The sequence below is a fragment of the Lactuca virosa genome, chromosome 3 (assembly GCF_052849685.1).
Source record: "Lactuca virosa cultivar CGN04683 chromosome 3, Lactuca_virosa_CGN04683_v6, whole genome shotgun sequence".
In the NCBI taxonomy this organism is placed as follows: domain Eukaryota; kingdom Viridiplantae; phylum Streptophyta; class Magnoliopsida; order Asterales; family Asteraceae; genus Lactuca; species Lactuca virosa.
The window spans coordinates 323,713,531-323,723,095 of NC_136428.1; the positions used below are offsets into that span (position 1 = coordinate 323,713,531).

Consider the following 9,565-nt stretch of genomic DNA (forward strand, 5'->3'; position numbering starts at 1 on the left):
TATATAAAATTACCTCTAAATTGAAAAGAAAAATAACAAAGCTGTACACCAAATTTGTCTGTGATGTGAATATTTTGTTTTGACGCGTAGTAAATCCCCCCATACCTCATGGCCTTAAGGGCAAATTAGTAAATCTACACAAATCTACTTCCTCCCCAACCCCAAATTAGAGGTATCACGTTCAAAAGATCGCATCTCTCCCTCTCTCAACCTGTCGCCGCTGTTGCTTAGCCATCATCACGCCGGTCGTTGCTACTCACAGCATTCTGATTTGTCAATCGCCGATCACATTCCTCATTCCTCAGATCACTTACGCCATTATCGATCGGAGCTCCTCTCACTCTCATTTGCGTTGCCGTTCGATTCCTGCTCCGTCAACTAGTAGATTTTTCTGGATCGTCAACTGGTAACATTCTTCTCTCTTCTTTTTGCTCCATTTTCTCTTTATCATCCAATGACTTGAAGGATATTGATCTCGATCGTCAACTGGTAAATTTTTTATTGATGAATTTGATTGATCGAGTTTATTGCATTTGATGCGAATTATGGATTTTGATGCAGTGATTGCCAATCTGACATGATTTAATAGATTTCATGTAACAATACATTCCTAAACAAACTTGAGTGTCGACTGATATCTCTCGTTTTTATCGGCATCAAAATCAGCCACTGGCTGCTGTCGACTGATATCTCTAGTTTTTATGATCCATTGCTAATGAGTATAAATGAAATGTCTTAAGCTCCTTGTCTGAATAGTCTAGGTAGAATCAATTAATAATCAGGCATCAGATTTATTATACAACTTTCGTCTTTAGAGGTCGAGATCAGGGTTTTTCTTTTTCTATTGGATGTAGTGTCTTCAATAGCTTCTGTTGGTTTCCTTTCTTCTTAATTGGAATTGGTGCAAGTTCTGGATGTATCATGTGTGTTTAATCAATCGATGATGAAGGTATGCATGATGTTTACTGACAAGTCTGTGTGTTAAGCTGTTAGTTAGTGAAGGTAGGTTAATTTTGTATGAAAAAGGAACAAAAGTATGAGTTGTTAGTTTATTAGTGCAGTAAACACACATGATAACTTTTAGGAGGGTTATGTACATCAATTTAATAATCTACCATCTTTCATGAAGTTTAAAACTTAAGTGAGTCAACTAAGATGACATAAGGTTAAGTTGTAGTTGTAGTGCAGCAAGGGTTCCTCTGTTACATAGGAAAGGTCTGGACCAGACAAGCTTTGTCTATATAAGTTAATAAAGAGGATGACTCTGAAAGGGCATTCATGTCTTTTACACAAACAATAGATTGAGAGTGAGTCACGACACTGTCCTATCTTATTCTACCTACTTTTTGGATGGGCAAAAAATAGCAATTTTTGTCCTGTTGACTTGATATGGATTGACATGGGTAAAATCAAGTGCATAATCTACATTCTTTGCAATAATTACCATGATGACTGATGAGATTAATCTTTTAGTATAGTATGATATCTGGACAGACATATTACAATTCAGAATATAGTATGATATCTGATAAGCCCCAACTTTATTGGGTTATAGCCAAGGGGTATTTTAGTACTTTTGATATTAGTACAGGATTTTATGTTAATTAGTGGTAGTACCATATTAGTGGGGACAGTTTTTGTGGTCAGGTGTCCTAGTAGTATATGTATCTAGTTAAGATGTTTACCTAGAAACAAAAGTACACATCTTAATAATTCAGATTTTATTAAGATGTTATTGTATTAGGTTTTGTTTGATTGGTTGGATTCAATAGAACAAAAATAGTTTTCTTTTAATAAATTATATGCCTTTCACTGTTTTATGTATTATTTCATTTGTTCAATGAATCTTCTATATAAACAGATAAAAATAAGTTTACAATAAAAATATATGTTCTAGTTATTTGTATGGAAGGACTGCTTCACAACTTGTTCTAGTTATTTTCATTTAACTTCAAAAAGTCTTTATGTATACTATCTAGACACCCCTCTTTCCCTTCCTAACATTCCTTTGAACTATGTTATAATGTGCTAAGTTGGTGAAGGGTAAAACGGTCATTTATCATATTCAAATAGTCTTTATGTATGCAATATATATTTTTTTGAAAGAGACTATGTATGCAATATTAATTAAAGGCATGAACTGTTTCAACTTTTTCTTTGTTCCAGGTTCCACTCCACTCCAATCCAATCCAATCCAATCCAATCCAGGTGATAACAAAACCATCATGTTTAAGCTTTGTGCTTTATCTTTTATACTTACTATTACATTGTAAGTTGTTATTTTTTTCATTTTTAAATGCAAAAAATAGCAATCTACTTTCATTAAAGTATTTGCATTATACTTTTAGTTTTTGTATTTTTCAAAGTAAAAAGTAGGATGCTAAAATAAATAAGCAAACAAAAGTACATTGGTATTTTAAAGTAAAAAGTAGTATGCTTAAATTTTTAGTAAGATATTTCTATAATATTTGTGATCTAACAGATTTATAACTTCCTAAGTTTTTAAAATTTCAGGGAAGATGTCACAATTCTTATTAAGAGACATTGAAACGAAAGCAACATACAAGTGTACGTTTCATAAACAAACGCACCGATGATGCAAAATCTGTTGGTAATATATCTGCCCCATTATCTACACCAGCATTGTTGTCATCATCATCTCGTACCACATTATCATCTGTTGGTACTGTATCTGCCCCAACATTTGTTTCACATGTTGGTGCCACATCATCAACACATGCATCATCCATACCTACATCATCCAACCAGTCATCGTTACCTACATCATCTACCTAATCATCTGTACCTACATCTATCCAATCATCTACACCTGCATCTACTACATCATCTGTACCTAGATCCATAACAAATTGTAGTGAATCGGTTGAGGAAAATGTTGGCGTTCAACATCAAGGGTATTTACTTGGATCTACAGGACTGGATGGGCGTCTATATATTGGAGTGCGAGATAAGGAGTAAGTTAAAATTCTTACATTTTTATCAACATTGAGCTTCATGAATTTTACAATGCGGTTGATTTTTTCTTTTGCAGGTTATTTCCTTCGGGCCCATGTTCTTCCGTTATCTATGAATCCTTTGGTGAAAGAGCTGATTTAAACGGGTATAGCTGGGCAACTTTAAGTGACGAGACAAAACTCCTTTATTGGGACGAGTTTCATGTATGTATCTCGTTTATGCAATTATTAGGTACTCATTAACTAAAAAACTCATCTATATATTTTGTATTGTAGAAAAAGTGTCATTGGGATGATGCAAAAACTCCGTTAGTCCAAGCTTGTTGGGAAAATAAGGCAAAGGAAAGATATAGACAATATATCTACAATATAAGCTCAAAATAGAAAAAGTCGACTATAAAAAAAAAACCTGTTAATATAACATCAGAAGTGTGGACATCCTGGACTGCAAGATGGAATACTGAATAGTTTAAGAAGAAATCAGAACAAAGCAAAAAAAATAGGCGTAGAGGTGTAGCTGATGGACAAGCCCTTTCTACGCATACCGGGGGATCGGCTTCTCATTCCAAGATTGCTTCTGATTTAGTAAGTACTCATTTAATTTTATATTATAGCAATCTACTTTCATTTAGAAATACCATTATCTAGTTCTATTTTGATTTTTATAAGGACTAAGCCTAAATGCATAAAATAGCAATCGACTTTCTTTTAGTTTTATATTTTATAGCATTCTAGTTAGGGATGAGCATAGGCGGGTACCCGCCTCATTTGGCGAGAACCGGAACCGGAACCGGAACCGACGGTTCCTAGAAAGTTAGAACCGGAACCAGAACCGCTCTAGGCAGTTCTCAAATGTTTGGAACCAGTCTCGGAACCGGCGGTTCCGGTTCCGGGAGCGGGTAACCCGGTTACCTTAATTTTGTTAACTTTTGTCGATAAAACCACAATTTAGTTTGATCCAAATCAAATCAATTCGGACCAAAGAAGGACAAAATCGGACCAATATATTCTAAACCGGTCTAAGTAACACAAATATTTATATGAAATAATGTGTGTGTATATATATATATATATATATATATATATATATATATATATATATATATATATATATATAAACCGGTTCCGGCGGGTACCCAGCGGGTAGCGGTTCCAAAAAAACAAGAACCGGAACCGGAACCGCTTAAGGCGGTTCCATAATTTTAGGAACCGGAACCGGAACCGCTTAACGTTCCAAAACCGACAGTTCCGAGGCGGTTCCGGTTCCAAAAGCGGGTACCCGGTTCCGATGCTCATCCCTAATTCTAGTTCCATTTTTATTTTTAAAAGGACTAAGCATAAATACATAAAATAGCAATGTACTTTCATTTAGTTGTATGTTATAGTTTTTCTAGTTTCATTTTGATTTTTAAGAGGACTAATCCTAAAAACTATATTATTTTATTTTTCATTTTTAAAGAGTGGAGCCTAAATGCAAAAAATAGCAATCTACTTTCATTTACTTTTGTATCATAGGAATCTAGTTCCATTTTGATTTTTAAATGGGTTTAGCCTAAAAGTAAGCTGCTATTTTTTCATTTTTAAATATCTAAGCCTAAATGTAAAAATAGCAATCTACTTTAATATTGATTTTTTTTGTATATATGTAGAAGAAGCTTTGGGACATGATCCAGCACACCATGAACTATTCTTGTATACACACACTAAGAATCACGATGGAGTGACTTTTTTAGTTGACAAAGCTAAAAAAATTTATGTAAGTTTTATTTTTAATAATTTCATGTAAATTTTATTTTGATTTTTTTTTGTATAAGTTTTATCTCAACACAATTATAAAATTATAGGATGATTTTATGGAACGATGTGATCGGTTGGAAGCAATAGGAGAGGAAATTGATGAGGACAAACTATTTTATGATGTTGTTGGGGGACATGATCGAAAAAAGAGATTATATGGATTTGGCTCATATGGAAAGCGCATTCGTTCTAGTAAAGGATCTTCTGAAATGCATCGCGAACAATACGAGGATAATAATGCCGACACAAAAGTCGAGATTGAGAATTTGAAGAAATTAGTTGAGACACAACGCGAACAATATGAGGATATTCAACAAAAATATGAGGATGTTCAGCAAAAATATGAGGATGCTCAGAAAAAGAATGTGGAGTTTCAGCAGAAAAATGTGGATGTTCAAGCAAAGTTTGAACAACAACTTGCACAAGCAATGAATGTCATTAACACATTGAGTGAACAGGTCAAAACTTTTATTAATCAATGATAGAATATTATGTATCGAATAATGTTTTACGTTAAATTTGTAGCGACTTCTGATTTTGAAATATGTATCTTTTGATGTATTGGATATTTGTTTTTAGTTTCTATAGAAATACTTTGTTATTTTTGGTTTTATATTAAGTGCACTTACGTTATAGAATTCCAGAAAAGAGGACTTCCACATGCACATTTTTTGCTTATCTTAGAAAGTAACTGTAAAATGCATACACCTGAAGACTTTGACAAAATTGTTTCTGCATAAATACCATCACATAGTGTAAATCCTCATTTGTTTAGGATGGTTGTGCAACATATGATTCATGGTCCATGTGGCTCTTTAAATCCTTTTAACGTATGTATGAAAAAGAAGGGTTCTTGTAAAAATCTTTACCTAAAAGACTTTTCTTCTCAGACTATTCAGACAGACGATGCATATCCTATATATCGTAGACGTAACGATGGGTCTGAAGTGAAAGTCAAAGGTGCTATTCTTAATAATACATGGGTTGTTCCGTATAATGCCTATTTGCTTTGTAAATTTAACTGTCACATTAATATAGAAATTTGTTCATCACTAAAGGCTGTGAAGTATATATATAAGTATATTTGTAAAGGTTCTGACAAGATAAGCTTTAATAATTCTCCAGTTACAAACTCTGTCCTTATAAATGAGATTAATGAGTATCAATCAGGTTGATGGGTTTCTCCTCCTGAAGGTGCATGGAGAATTTTTAAATTTCCTTTGGGTGAAATGAAACCAGCTGTTATTCATTTGCCCTTGCATTTAGAAAACTATCAGCCTTTGACATTCAAACGTAAATCAACTTTGGTTAATATTCTGAGTAACTCTAGTAAAAGAAAAACTATGTTGACTGAATTTTTTGTTGAAAATGATACAGGAGTTTTAGCAAAAAAGCTTAAGCTCACATACAATCAGTTTCCTGATCATTTTGTTTGGAAGGGGGATAAAAATATGTGGTCACCCCGGAAAATAGGCGACTCAATTGGTCGTATTGTGATTGCCCATCCAACCGAAGGCGAAAGGTATTATCTTAGAATTCTTTTGTCTAGAGTTCGCTGTCCAAAATCGTTTGCTGATTTAAAAATGATTAACGGGGTAACTGTTGCTACCTTTAGAGAATCTGCTTTGTTACGTGTTTTTAAAGCAAAAAAACTCATAAAAACAAGCATAATATTGTCGGTGATGCAAGAGGTCGATCTCTATTACAATACTTTTAATTAGTTTTCTTATTAAGGCATCATACTTTGAAGAAACTGCACGATTATAGTAGTAAAAATTGCTTTGTATTTAGATAACTGTTCTATATTTGTGTGGATTTTCATAGTAGAATGTCGTAATAGGAAAAAATGAAAATAAGATCCTATAATAAAGAAATTAATCAAAGTAAATTGCTATTTCCAGCATATAGTCTAGCTCAATGTGTGTTGTTATTCCACATGGACAAGTTAGGTGTAATGTATTATACCTTTCGATACTTTTTAACTAATTTCATCAATATAAATGCAATCACCAATTTTTTAATTTGTTTTTATCTTAAAGTTTCTTTGGTGAGCTTGGCTAAGAAGAATATTGGACTTATTGTTCCTGGCTAAACAAATTTGTAGAGGGGACAACCAATACTACTCCAACATCATCTTTAGCATATGCTGAATAAGTTTTTTAAATATGCATTACCGATTTTTAATCTAATGATTGTACCTTTTAGTTGATGAAATTATTTATTTGTAGCTTGAACCTGATGCTGGTCTTTTACTAGATTGCAGAGTTAGGCTGAATTTCTCCCCTGTAGGTGCATGCGTGTTGGTTGGTATTGGCCTTCCTATCGATATGTTCATGACTTCTGATGCTCTTGGTTTTATTGCTCCTATGAGAAACAGGTATTAACGCGTATTTTGAAGATTTACCCAATTATAGCATTGTACTACTATTTTTTTTTTATTAGGACATTATATGTTGAAAAATCTTTCATACTACAAAAACTTCTTTTTGTTACGATGGTATTGCTATAATTGGTAAAATTTTCAAATATCTTGTAACAGGAAGAACTGAAAGTAGGATGCTATAATAAACAAATACATAAAAGTATTTTGCTATTTCTTGCACATAACCTTTCCTTTTTATTGCAACATAATATATGTTCTCCATTAAGTTCTTATTTTGGTTGACCGGCCAACTTATTGATTAGGGCATGATAGTCACATTTTCTCTTGGAATGGGGCTGATCCCATGGATTATAATGTCCGAGGTAAATTTACATTCGATCAACTTCATAATATTACAAATTCTGATTAAATTGTCACTATTTGCATAGTGCAGTTGGTAACATTAATAACATAATATGCAACTTTTTCTATGACATACAATAACAATAATTTGCATGACATCAAAACTAAAGATTTTAATTCTTATTTTTATGTTATTTCGATAATCCCATTCATTGCTTTTTCTTCATGTTCCAAATCCTTCCTGAGAATATTAAGGGACTTGTGGGGTGTATTGCAACATTATCCAATTGGTTTATCGAGTGGGTGTTCATACTTCATACCACACATTTGCTTTTAGATTGGAGTGGTGAAGGTTCTCTCTCTCTCTCTCTCTCTCTCTCTCTCATCAGAAAGAAAATTGGTTGTCCCATCCAAAAAATGGAATTGGGGCATGCTCTTAATCTCTCGCCTATGAAAAGACAAGAATGCTCTTCTTAGCACTAAAAGCTTGTCCATTCATGTCAAGTGATCAGACACATTTAATAATGAAAATTGCATGAATTTAGAAATATATGGTGGATTATAGTTGTTTTTTGTTTTGACAGGAACGTTTACTGTGTATACGGTTATGTATGCTGCAGAGATTGTGTTTTCAGGCATTTTAGTCCAGAAACAAAGGGCAAAACATTATAGGAGATACGGTTTTACTTGATACTGATGTTTATTAATTCTTTATTTCATGTTGGGGATTAAATATTCTATTATGTATTCATCCCCAGTAAATGAAGTACGGAAATGGGTGAGATTTGTAATATTTTGATGAAAGAAAGAAAAATAAATAAAGGAAAGATAATAAGGTTTTTTAATTTATTTGTTGTAGGGAGTATGGTAATGTACAATAATTTAGGTGGTGTAACTGCTATTCCAGCTAATGAAACAATTTCATATTCATTTCAAAGCGAAAAAGGTACCTATTTTTTTACCATTTTGGTGAAGCTAAAGTTGATCCGGTCTCAAAGCTGTTGGTTCTTTGGTTAAATATAGGTAGAAATTTATTTGTTTTCTAATGCATCTTACTTCCAGTTTTTTTGCAAGTAATTTCCATTTTTGCTTCTTATTAATGTGTTATAGTTTTAAATACCCTCCCACTTTAGCATTGTACTTACAATCTTTTCTTATTACAATGTTGTAATTTGGTAGAACTTTAGAACTATCATGTTGTAGCGGGACCAAGTTAAAGTAATATGATATAATAAAAATATACATGAAAGTATATTGCTATTTCTTGTATAACTTATTATTTTAAATTAGTTTTTTCTGCATAAATGCACAACTGTTGGTTTAAGCATCAATATCTTGATCAAACTAACTTAAAATTATCTTATTGATCGGTTCTTAATCACGGCCCTAATAAGTTTCCTAATATATATATATATATATATATATATATATATATATATATATATATATATATATATATATATATATACTACTTTATAATGCATAAATAATAGGAGACCAAAAGTTTTTAAGACCAAAGTCTTAAAAATAAGGAGGTGAAATGTAAACCATAGATTTAATTTGAATGGTGTGGATTAATTATATAGTGGTGATCCTTGTGAAGAAGTTTAAGCCAATCAAAACTAAATATTTACTCTATAAATATAATCCATCGTTGAAAACCCTAGCTTCAAATTTAAGATGTTACCTCCTCACACACTTCCTCTGTAACCCTGACCACTATGACCACCTCTACTCAATTCTCAATGACTTTTTTTAAAGAATATCATTCATATTGTTTATCCTCTTAAATAGTCCTCACTACCACCGCAAGCAACCTCGCCACCAGCACCAGCTCCATAAAACCCTCACATTACCAACAACGTCACCACCATCCCCATTTCCTTCATCATCATCAACACCACCACCTTCTGTATAAACGTAAACCACCATAAATCTAAACCCCATCCTCAAATGTGTTGTTCTATACATCAGTAGGCCGTTTCACTTCAACTCCCTCCATATCGATCCCAGTTTATGATGAAGAAAAGGGGTGGAATTCTGGATTTGAGTTAGATCTTTGTAGATC

The 9,565-nt window shown here is 32.8% G+C and overlaps 1 long non-coding RNA gene across 1 annotated transcript; it reads left to right on the forward strand.

Annotated features, from left to right (window-relative positions):
* Positions 1 to 2,188: 2,188 nt before the first annotated feature.
* LOC145163064 (uncharacterized) lies at positions 2,189 to 5,385 on the forward strand. Its single transcript, XR_013739541.1, has 6 exons — positions 2,189 to 2,208; positions 2,515 to 2,975; positions 3,053 to 3,179; positions 3,252 to 3,560; positions 4,625 to 4,731; positions 4,820 to 5,385. It is a non-coding gene; the product is annotated as an uncharacterized LOC145163064 (long non-coding RNA).
* Positions 5,386 to 9,565: the final 4,180 nt, after the last annotated feature.